Raw genomic sequence first — 12,142 nt, forward strand, 5'->3', positions numbered from 1 at the left:
TGCCAGGCTGTCATTTTTGCAAGTGTCTCGCGGGTAAGGCCTTCCCGCGAGATAGTCGTGAAACATTCTGCCTGAAGGATTTTAAGTGTTACTTTCTTACCCTTCACCCATACTATATATACCCTCATTACCCACAAATGTAAAGGAGGATATTCAAATAGAAATACTCTAGATAGGTTTTCTACACACACCTATCAATTAGAGAGAGAGCTACTCATCCTTAGTGAGAAATCATTGTAGCCACTTCTCCTTCCCTCTCCCATTGTCATACCTTAAGAGGAGATTTGTACCCAAACACAACCCACACCTTTTAAGAGTGTAGTGAGTGTTTTGGAGCTTGAGAAGTTTTGGGAATTTGCCAAAAGAAGCCGATGAGGCTTGGTAGATGCAATTGGACGTATTGCGGGATCCGAAAAACTAGACTAGACACAGTTCCAAGAAGTCTTGTTGGAGTAGGAGTTTAGAGGGCTTAGGTACATTGGGTAGATTAGGCTTGAAGGGTCTTTTTCTATTCATATATTCTAACTTATTGTCTAGTGGATCGATTTACCGCTTGGAGGGCGATGGAGAGGTTTTTCATAGAGTTCTTCGGTTTCCTCTTCGATAACATATTGTCGTGTTATCTTGTGTTTGCATCTCTCTTCCCTTACTCGTGTGTTTTACTTTTATTGTTTTTGTTCATGTTTATGCACTAGAGTAGTATCAGTTGATTGCGCTTCATTTACTCTTGTTTCCACATTTAGATAAGTTAGAGTAAAAGAAATTTAGACGTAATTTTAATTTGGGGGTCTAAACAGCTCTTGTGTTTTAACACAAATTCGAGATTTAAATGCTGAAGAAAAGGGAAGTCTTTTCTTTGTTTAACTTTTGCCCCGAAACTTCCTCGTAATCTTTTACGACCTTGATTACTTGGTTTCCCTCTTCCATAATAGCTCTGTAAAAAATAATACTGTCGTCAGCGAAAAGGAGGTGTGAAATTTGGGGAGCCCCTCTGCACACCGACACCCCTTTGATCCTCCCCAAGCTCACCTCCTATCTCAGTATTGCTGAAAGACCCTCAGCACACAAGAGGAAAAGATACAAAGATATGTGGTCACCTTGTCGCAGCCTTCTTGAAGAGATGATTTTACCTTTTGGTACTCCATTTACGAGGATTGAGTAAGTTATTGATTTGACACGCATCATGGAAAGGGAGATCCACCTTTCTTGAAAGCCCATTTTCCTCATTATTGCCTCAAGGTAAGCCCATTCTACCCTATCATACGCCTTGCTCAAATTGAGCTTTATTTCCATCCAGCACCCCTCTCCAGTCCTTTTCCGATTTATGCAATGCATGGTCTCAAAGGTAACTAGAACATTGTCTGTAATCTGTCTTCTGGGTACAAAAGCCCTCTGTTCTTCACTAATCACCACCGGCAGAATTTTTTTCAACCTATTTGCAAGGACTTTGGAAATAATCTTGTATATGACATTACACAAACTTATGGGTCTAAATTCTGTAATTTTTTGGGGGCATTTAAAATTTGGAATTAAACAGATATAAGTCTGATTTAAGCCTAAAGGCATGATGCCTAAGTTTAGAGTGTCCAGTATGCAGCTAATAACATTAGGACCAACCACATCACAATATTTTTGGAAGAAGATAGGGGACATACCATCCGAGCCTAGGGCTTTTGTGGGGTGCATTTGCTTGAGGGCCATTCTAACTTCTTTAGCTCTAAACTCTCCCATAAGCTTAATGTTCATGTCTGGGGAAATTTTTGGAGTCACCGCATCCAAACTTGCTTCATCAATACTAGGTTGTCCAGTGCTATATATCTCTGAAAAGTAATCCAGGATAATTTTCTCTATCCCCTCTTGATTTTCACACCATACCCTATTTGGATCCCAAAGCCCTTCAATCCTATTTTTCCTCTGTCTCTGTGTTGCCACTGCATGAAAAACTCTGGTGTTGCGATCTCTGCACTACATCCAAGTGGCTATATCCTCTGATTCCACATCATCTCTTCCCTGTTCAGCCCTTCATTTATTTTCTTCCGCAGATCCTATAACTCTTCAGTAGTTTCATGGAGGAGATTCAAAGTCTCTAGTTGTTGCAAACACTCTTGTTTCTGTTTCAAAGCCTTTGTCACATTGCCAAAGGTCACACAATTCCACCTCTGTAAATGGAGTTGGCAATTTCTAATTCTATCTTGAATTTGAAAGTTTGGACATTCCTTGAAAGGATCCCAGGCCGATTCTATTACCTCTCTACACCTTTCATCGCGAGTCCACATGGATTCGAAAAAAAATCTTCTCTTTATGGGTTTCAAATGCACCCTCTTTTTAAAATATAAAGCTAGAAGACAATGATTAGAGGCTAATATCGAGACATGATGGACCGTTGCTTTAGGGAACAATGCTCTCCAACCTTCATTTGCTACAAATCGATTAAGTCTGACTAGAGTTCTTTAGGTGCCCAACCTTTCGTTACACCAACTATACCTTTGCCCCACAATTCCCAAGTCTGTAAGCCCACAGTTACCTAAGCAATCTCTGAAAGCTTGCATTTGATCAACGTCTCTATCCAACCATCCTAGCTTTTCGTCCAAATGGGTAATCTCGTTAAAATCACCAAAGACCACCCACGGCATGTCGCATTATGCCTTCAACGTTTCTAGCAAACTCCACAAAATAAATCTCTTGCTCAGCTCAAGTTGCCCATAGAAAGTCGTTGCTTTCCATGGTATCAACCCAGGCCCTCCATAGACCACCACGTCTATGTGTGAGTTAGAGTAGCTTTTGAGTCTAATGTTAGAGCCTTCTTTCCAAATCATTGCGAGACCTTCACTTTGACCATCACTCGGAACTGATATCCCTTGCGTTAGCTAAAGCTTGTGGTGTATTCCTTTTATTTTACTTGACTGGCTTTCGTCTCCATAAGGAAGACGAGGATTGGCTTCTTGGATTTCACCTCGTTGATGAGAATCTGAACTGCCAAGGATGATCCAAGTCCTTAACAGTTCCACGCCAAGACATTCATCGGGCTTGACATTGCTTCCCAACAATCGCCACCTTACCACCATCAGTTAGACTCTCTAGCTTTTGGATTTTGTGGGTTTGATTTTTCTGTTTTGGTTTTCTGAGCTCCAGCATATCCTCTTCAAGTTCTTTTAATAGAGTCGGGCTCTTTCTCTTAACATTTGTTGGGCCTAAATCACTTTGTTGCCCTTGGGCTTGGCCTCATCATGCCAATCTTTTCCAATGCCTGCTATTATGGCCCAAATTCTCTACAACCTAGCCTGAGTCCTTATCATATGTCATCGCCATTGGGCCTATGCTATCGTATTCCTTTTCCGCTTTTTCCCCCAAGCTATTTTTACATGGGCTTTGTTCCCTCTTGAATTCAAACGGGGGTCCCCCACGTGATGGGTCATAATCTCACATTGCATCGGCTCCTCTATCACATTTTGAGATTCGGTCTTTGCTATAGCTTCCTTACCTAATATGGGAAGAATATTTTCTAGGGACTTACCTTGACGTTCCTCAAATGCATTGGTATTGTTTGTTTCCTTTTCCGTGATACTCTTCCCTAGGTAGGCTAAAGTTGACTTTGGATCCCCACCTACCCCTACGGCGGTTATCAGATCTTAGATTTCCTTCGCCACGTTCTTGTCGATGCCTTCATCAGAACTTCTTCTGCTTTCCATTGGTTCCTTGTTGTTGACCTTTTGATCGTCTTTTATGTTCCTCTTTATGATATCACCCCTCAACCATGGTCCATATTGTAAACTTTGTGGATCTAGCATCTTGTCCAATCCCAGGTTTTCCAAGCTGTTAGGTTCTAAAAATTTGAGATTTTATGTATTTAGAACTCTAATTTGTATTGTTGGCAAACCATGATCAAAACAGATTGTTTAGTCTTGTTTAGGCTTACTCAAAGTTGGGTTTTTCATGTAAAGTTGGAATCGAGAGGCGGCAAATGCATTGGTGCATTTCGGCCTGGCTAGATCGATCGAAAGAAAGACTCGATCGATCGAATCTCAAGCAAAATGTTTTTTCTGCAGAATTTCCAACTCAACCCAAGCCCATTAAGGATTAGGGTTTCAGATCTACTTCTCCCACTATATAAAGGAAACCCTAAGCCACGTTTTTTAGAGCTTTTAGAGAGAGAGAAGAGAGTGCCTCTTTTGTATCTAGGGTTTTGTACCCAAACCTCTCTAAGCCTTCGTTGCTCATATTTGCGGTTTATGTGAATCTCTTGTGAGATCTAGAGGAGCTTTCCTTCCCATAAACTTAGGGCTTTTAAGGTAGAGATATTATCTACATCTTGATGATCAACAAGGTTGCTGCTATTGGAGCTTAAAGAAAAACAAGCGGGGGTGCTTGTATCTTGATTGGAGAATCCAAGAAAGAAGGAGTCTGTGGATTCGGAGCTTGCACGTGGTCGTGTCAGTAAGTTCTACTGGTGGGTAGCATTAGGAAGTCAAGCGGGGAGCTTGTAAGTCCTTTTGTATGAACTTCGATTCTTTCGCAAAGTGGATTTAGGTTAACCTTGAGGATAGCTAAGTCAAATCCTCCCCAGGTTTTTACCGTGTGGTTTCCTGGGTCATCATATCATTGTGTTCTTTATATTTCCACTGCTTTGCATGATATGATATATTTGTGTTAACCTAGATTTGTTTAATTTTGACTAAGTAATCACTTGGCTAATTAACTAGGTTAATCTAATTGTGTTTTAAGGGGTCTATATTTCTATCACAAGCAGTTGAGATCATGGTTTAACATCCCACATTTGTAGCAGAAGTTTGGGAGTCGTTCGTACTTGAAGATAGCTCATTTGCCTTTGTCTTCCTCAATGGCTACCTTTTTTCCCCAGACCAGACGTTTTGTAACATCAACACTGACCTTGACTCTAAGACATTTCCCCCATTGTACTCCACTTTCTGCTACATCCACATCCAACGCTTCACCTATCGTGGCCCCAATGGCTTGGCTCGTTTCCCTTGTTCTGCTCTTGAGAGGCAGGTTGTGAATCTGTATCCAAAATGGTGACCTTGTTAGGTGTATCTCCTTTGGTGCCTATTCGCCTTTGAACTCTTGGAGAAGGATTAGCTGTTTTTCAAAACTCCAGGGGCTCATCTCTAACACCTTCTTCTTATCCTTTGCATCCTCGAACTCCACCATGTACATTTCATCTTCTATTTTTGAAATCTGTACTCCTTTTTTTACCTTCCATATCATTCTCAGGTTTTTTCTTAGTGAATCCAGCATGATACTCCTGCGGGAGAGTATTTACATTACAAGGCAGTTTTTTCCACGATCCTTCGCCGCTTTTATGCTACTGCTACCTAGGGAAATACTTTCATCTTCCTCCTCTGTAAAGGAGAGTTTCTTCCATAGCTTTTCTAGTTCCTCTGCCATCTTGGCTTTGTCTGACCTTACTTGAAACGGAGGTCACTAAAAACTCTTGCAAGGGAAAACTCCTGCAAGACTTACACTGCATCCACATGCACTATGGCACGAGAGCATATTATCTCCAGTTTTTAATTCTTGAGCTCTTAAGTTTTAACCATGAACAAATTGCTAATTAAATCTAGATATTGTAAAAAGTAGAAGAACAAAAAGTTAAAAACTATGACTCTGTTGATAAATAATAGTTTTGATGAAATGTGTAATGATTATATTTCTAGAGCGCATGATAATTCATTCTGATCCATAACACTTACCCTAAAAAGATTTGGTGATCTCGAGTGCCATATCCCTCATTTTAACCTTCAACATAGACTTTGTATGCAGCAAATAAAACCATACATGGAAAGGTCATGGGATAGGCATTTTGTAAAGATTCTGATCCCAATTAACGGGTGTTTATAAGGCATTTATTAATAGATGATTTGAAGAAAGTTTTAATACTATTTTAATGAGAAATATAAAAAATGGTTATGAGATAGGCATTTTGTAAATATATTTGATGAGATCTTTTCAAGATCCTTCGAGATTTTGGCTAGATCTAGGGAGATCCAATTGAGATTTGGCGAGATCTAGTCAAGATCCATCAAGATCTAAGCCAAATTTGGTGATATCTTGTTCGCCACCACCTCCATTATTTTCGACTGAATCATGGATAGCCCTACTTTAGGTCATCAAATAATTTCATTCAATTCCACCATTGGCTCCAATGATTTCTATTCATACTTTTCTATTTCTTAAATTTTTTGAATATTAAAAAAACTACTTAAATTTTTCGCCTTAGACATCAAAATGTGTGTTAAGTCGAACCTAGAGTCAGTGCCCTCCTTTCCAAGGAGTTGAATTTTCCTCAAGTCTTAAGCATGTTGTCTGGATAATCATTCAATATGGTTCAGTTTGGCTTTTGTAGGGCTGAAAAGCAACGTATTTGTTTGTCATGTCATGGACATTTTCTCTAACATTGACAAGGAACAACAAAGCAATCAATTAGAATAGACATATAACAAATGCCCTATTTTTCAAGGCACAAAAATATTTGGGACTTAGCCACCTATTAGGTATTAACAACTTATCGACAATCTATATTTCCATTATGTTGTACAATTGGATTGTGAAGAACAAGTAACAAATATGTTTTGTGTTGAAACTTAAATGTCCATTTTAGTGACATGGTTACTTTCAATACTACATATGACATCATTAAAGATTTTTGGCCCTTAGATGTGTTCCTCAGTATTAAATGCTAATCGCCTTCAAGAAATAATTATTTTTGGGGTTACTTTTATATATGATGATATTGCAGAATTATTAAAGCATATTTTTGGAAGCTTTTAAAATGCACACAAGAATTAAAAAACCCAAATCTATTTCCATTGAACGGGATACTGCAATGACAAAAGTATAAGTTGAGATAATGCTAAAAATGATGCAAAATGACATCAAGAGAAATTTTGGAAGCTTTTTATTATTATTATTATTATTATTATTATTTATTTAAAAAGAAAACTTGTATGTTTGTGTAAAAAGATAAAACATTTAAAATTATTGATTGAAGATAAAATTTGATTAAAAGCACCTTAACCATAAACATAAACATAAATTGAAACAGAAATCGAATATTTTTTTTTCTTATTTTGTACCAAAAACATATGTGTTTTTTAATCAAATATAAATATGGAATATGTAACTATTCAATCCATATTTGAATTAGTTATACAATTAAAAAATCAATTTTTGACTATAAATATAAGAGGTGTTTTAACTTTCAGTCTTTAGACTCTAAGAAATTTTTAGTGTCTCTCCTATAGCACTTGAGCATTTGGTGAGGAAAACAATGATCACCCTCCCTAATAGATGATTCACAATTCTAATATTAGGTATTAATTTTTCAATCAATTTTAGGCCATATGCACAAAATAGAATGAAGTATTTTTCAAACTTCATTTGAAAGCATTTTGAGACATGTTCGGGGATAAAATATTTTCAAGATGCATTCAAAAGACTAGTTATATATGGTGTTTTGTCCTTTCTTGTAGCAACAATTCATGCTTCTTGGTTCTTATAATTATTTCGTGCTGCCATTGGATTATTATTTTATATATTTTCTCTACCACAATTATTAAATTTTTCCAACTATTTGCAGCATTATTTCAATTTTATAAACAAATGCATCACCTTGACTTCGTTGCAAATATCAATTGTAAACTAGTTTTCCTTAATATCATATGTACTATTTCCCTCTGCTTTATTTTTTCTTCATCAAATACTTAGTTATCACTTCTCCCATTGAGTTATGATTTTTTTATTTTTTTCTCCACTACAATTATTGGATTTGCAAACTAAAAGTAATTGACCTTTCACACTAATATACCATAAGCAATTTTATTAGTATTTAGTGGGGAGAGAAGGTAAATAAGTAGTAGAATTTTAAATTATTTAAATAAAGTAGAAAATAAAACAACTTTAGAATTATCTTTCAAATCTAATTAAATTTGTTCTTTTTTCATGAAATTTGTTATACAAACAATAAAATTTATGTTAATGTTGACCTTTTGTTTATGAGGAAATTACACTCTATCCTCCTAAACTATACCTCTGAATACACTTTGCACGCTAAACTTTTCAAATGCACATTTTGTACTTTAAACTATGATCTCTGTTATACTTTGCTTCCCGACATCAAGTTTGTCATTAACTTAGATGGAAAAATATGACACTACGTGAAAAGAACTAAATGTCCATCTTCTTAATTCCTTAAAAAAATGAGAAATTACAGTTTACTACTTTAAACTATACTCATGATTATACTTTGTATCCTAAACTTTGAATTTCCGTCAAAGTTAATATCAAACTTAACTTTAGAGTGTAAAGTGTAACAAATATCATAGTTTAGAATGCGAAATGTGCATTCTAAAAGTTTAGAGTGTAAAGTGTAATATATAGTTGTAGGGTTGGTATTTGTGACCCAAGCCCAAAAACAATTAATTTGTAGAGTATGGGTGAAAGAGCTAGGTTAAGTATGGGATTGATAACAATGGATCACAACATTCAAACACAAGCCAAAATGAGTTTACACGTAAAATCCGAAAATCCGAAGAGCTACACTATTATTTATCTGATGAACATAAATTTTAGGGTTACAATCAAGCTCTCTTTTTTCTTCCTTTTCCTCTTGTTAGGGGCTTCCTTCCTTTATATAGTCACCCTTCTCGTCATCTCCATCGTCCACTTGTTCCTCATCCATGAGTTTGCTTAAGTACATGTCACGTCAGGCATCTTCTTTTGGCTCTGTGTGAGTGGCGATAGGTTAGGATGCACTGTTCAGGGGTCTTCTCCACATAAATGCGGCTAGAAAAGTTGCTGCAATGCATTAAATACGGCGGTAGCAGCTTTCCCCTTTGATATTTCTCCATCCTTATCGTTCCATAGCATGCTCAGAGCTTATCTTGATCAGATGGAGTCCTCGGAAGTTTATTTTGGCCTTTCACACATTCAATTGATTTATAATATTGCGTCAGAGGATTACAACCTCTTCGGACAGGAGATATCCTCTTCGGATTATGATAATTCTTCCTTCTGAGGTTCCCACTTCCAGACGGGCCCTGCCTTTTTTATCTTCTTCTTCTCAGTCGCAAAATAGCCCTCCTATGGGCCTTCGACCCATTACGTTGGGCTGGGCCTTTTTTCCTCCCACAATAGTATATTTTAGTGTGGTAAAGTGTAATTTTCCATTCTTTTAAACTGGAAGCAAAAGACCACCCACGTGACCATCACCATGAGAGTATTGGGCCATGTTTGGATTTTTTGGGTCTCACTTGTATATGATGAGAGTGAGAGATGTAAAGAAGAGAATTTATTAGTGTTTATTTTCTTTAATTATTAGTGTCACTTGACCAGCACCACTACTACATTGTTACTCTAAAATTTTTCTTATGAATTCTTCTAAATTCAATAATTGCCTTTGACCAACCCTACTAGTCAATCTCCAAGCCTGACCCAAGGTCTCCACGGCTCCAAAGATCCCACCCCTTCAATTAAAATATTCCACCTCTATTATATATAGGACCCAGGATAATTCAAATTTTACTGCATACCATTTACCAATATTAATGGGCAAAATTTAAATACAGTATTTAGGTACTGTTTCTTACTTTTCCTTTTAAGATCCGGTCATGTGACTTTTTTCTTATTGGATGAAAGTATATTTTTAGTTAAGTACAACCATATAGCTGAATTTTAAGAGAAAAACCCAAAGGATAGCACCTAAGTACAAAACCTAAGTTTTGCCCATTACAAATTGATGTGTCCCAAAAAAAAAAAAAAAAAGTAATTTATTGATTTTTTTTTTTAATCCGATAATTATATTCATTGTCACATCAATTTATAGAGATTATATAGTAAAAATTGTAGCATTTTTAGCATTTTTCTAAATTTCACTACATATGGCTTACAAGTTAATATGTCACTAAAAACAAAAAGGTAATTCAAATATTCATTATTTAGATTGTTGAAATTCACCAATTACATTCATTGTATGATAAGTTTGTAAACATTTTGTAGTAAAAACTTTAGCATTTTTTTTTTTTTCTCATCTCTAGCAAGGCTTCCAAATACTAGACCAATAGAAATCTAACCTAATTGAAACCCTAAACAATCTGGGAAAAAAAATATTGTAAACATGTTAGACCATCAATGATAATTAATTTCTCCGAATAGTTTGAGACTTTAATTTTTATGAACCAATATCCTACAAGACCTACAGTATAGATTGTCAAAAGGATACGGTAAAAAGTACAAGAACAAAAGTTAATTACTCTGTCTCTGTAGATATATAATTGTTTTGAATGTGATTACTAGTTTTAATTATCATAATTTTAGAGCACATGATGGAGCTCTCTAATCTATAAGACCAACCCTTCGCTTCCTTTTTTTTTTTTTTTTTTTACTACAATGTTGAGTGCATTCATCATCGTCTGATGTTTTTGACTACGCATTGTAATTTGTAACCTTTAGCAGAATGCTTTGTTGCAAATAAACCATAGGATAAAAGCTACTCCGTATTACACACGTGTTGTTACTCACATAAAAAGGCAACTGAAATCATGGTCAATTACTTTTTTATATGTGTGTAAATATATGGAAGAGATCATAAGATAGGCATTTTAGAAATATAAAATGCAAAAGAAGAAGAAGAAGAAGAAGGAAACAATATCTAATTACAAGTATAATACAATCATATTCATAATTTTATTGGAAAACGAAAAGAATTTTTCTCCAATTTCACATGTTGCTTCACTTTCATTAACATTAATAACATATAATGTAAGTAGCAATTAACCCCTTTTTGTCATTTGCGTGACAAAAAGCTACAAGTAAACTTATTTCTAAAAATAAAAATATAATACTGGCAAAAAAGCTAACACAAAAAAGACAAAAAGCAAAAAGATTTTTGCCTTTATCCAAACGGACACAAGTGGATTAATGGATGAGGAAATGCAATAATAACAAAAAGGAAAAAGTCTATTGCACAGTGTGTTTTATTACACACTACAATAATACTCCGAAAATGTGACCTTATGTCACATTTTCAACCTGAAAGATTTAATACAGTTATATTTTAATGGAATATAATATTTTTTTTTTAGACTAGTCAGTGTAGATGTGTCAATTGAAAATGTGATTTTAGTTTTTGTAAGTTTTCAATAGCCAAACATAATTTATTTTGCAATCATGGAAAATGGTATTGACGTGAAAATGTTAGTGGAACCTTTACCCAAGGATTTATGAATTTTTTCTAATTGTCCTCACTATCTTCCCCAAGAACTCGAGCAATGACACATGAATAGCATTTCCTAGGACAGAATACCAACGAGGGTGCTTGCTATAATGCTATGAGAAGAAGAACACACAATTATCTGTTGTCTAGAATCTTCAAACTCACATGGATTTCAATTTGTCATTAGGTTTTTACAAATTAATATATGTTAAACATGGTGACTGCTGATTGCAAATTAGAAAAATATTGTAGTTTGTACCTTTACATTTGATTTTAAAATAACTTTTTTTTTATTCAATTTACTTATCTTTATTTTATTTATATTTCTTCATTATTATTATTTTTTTGAACACACCTTCAACTACTATATATAAAACTTTAATAAGGAAAACAAAAAAGGCATGAGATAATTAATGATGAATATCATCAGATCAGAATATGCTTTATTAGATGTGATCAATTTTTATTTATTTTTTTTTTTTTTGTCAATGACCTAGCCTTTTTGAGAGAGAGAGAGAGAGAGAGAAACATGCAGTGGAGGAGTAAGAGAGAGAGACGTATATATATATATATATATATATATATTTTTTTTAAGATCCTCTAGATTTCTTAAAGTACTCAACCAATAGATTTCTTTAAATCCTAACCACTGTTTTATGATTTAAGAATCTAAATTCTGTCATGTTAGTATTTTACTAATAATACTCTTAAAATAATAAAATAATTATTCTAAAAAAATTAATAAAATAATGTTGCAAACAAAATAATTAAGATTATTGTTAGTAAAATGTTGACATGGCAAAATCTAGACCATTAAATCATTAAAGAATTGTTAAAATTTAAGGAAATCTATTTAGTAGAGTACTCTAGAAAATTTAGATGATCTAAATTCCTTATTTTTAGGTTTAGAAATAT

Source organism: Quercus suber, unplaced genomic scaffold (assembly GCF_002906115.3).
Source record: "Quercus suber isolate HL8 unplaced genomic scaffold, Cork oak 2.0 scaffold_55, whole genome shotgun sequence".
Taxonomy (NCBI): domain Eukaryota; kingdom Viridiplantae; phylum Streptophyta; class Magnoliopsida; order Fagales; family Fagaceae; genus Quercus; species Quercus suber.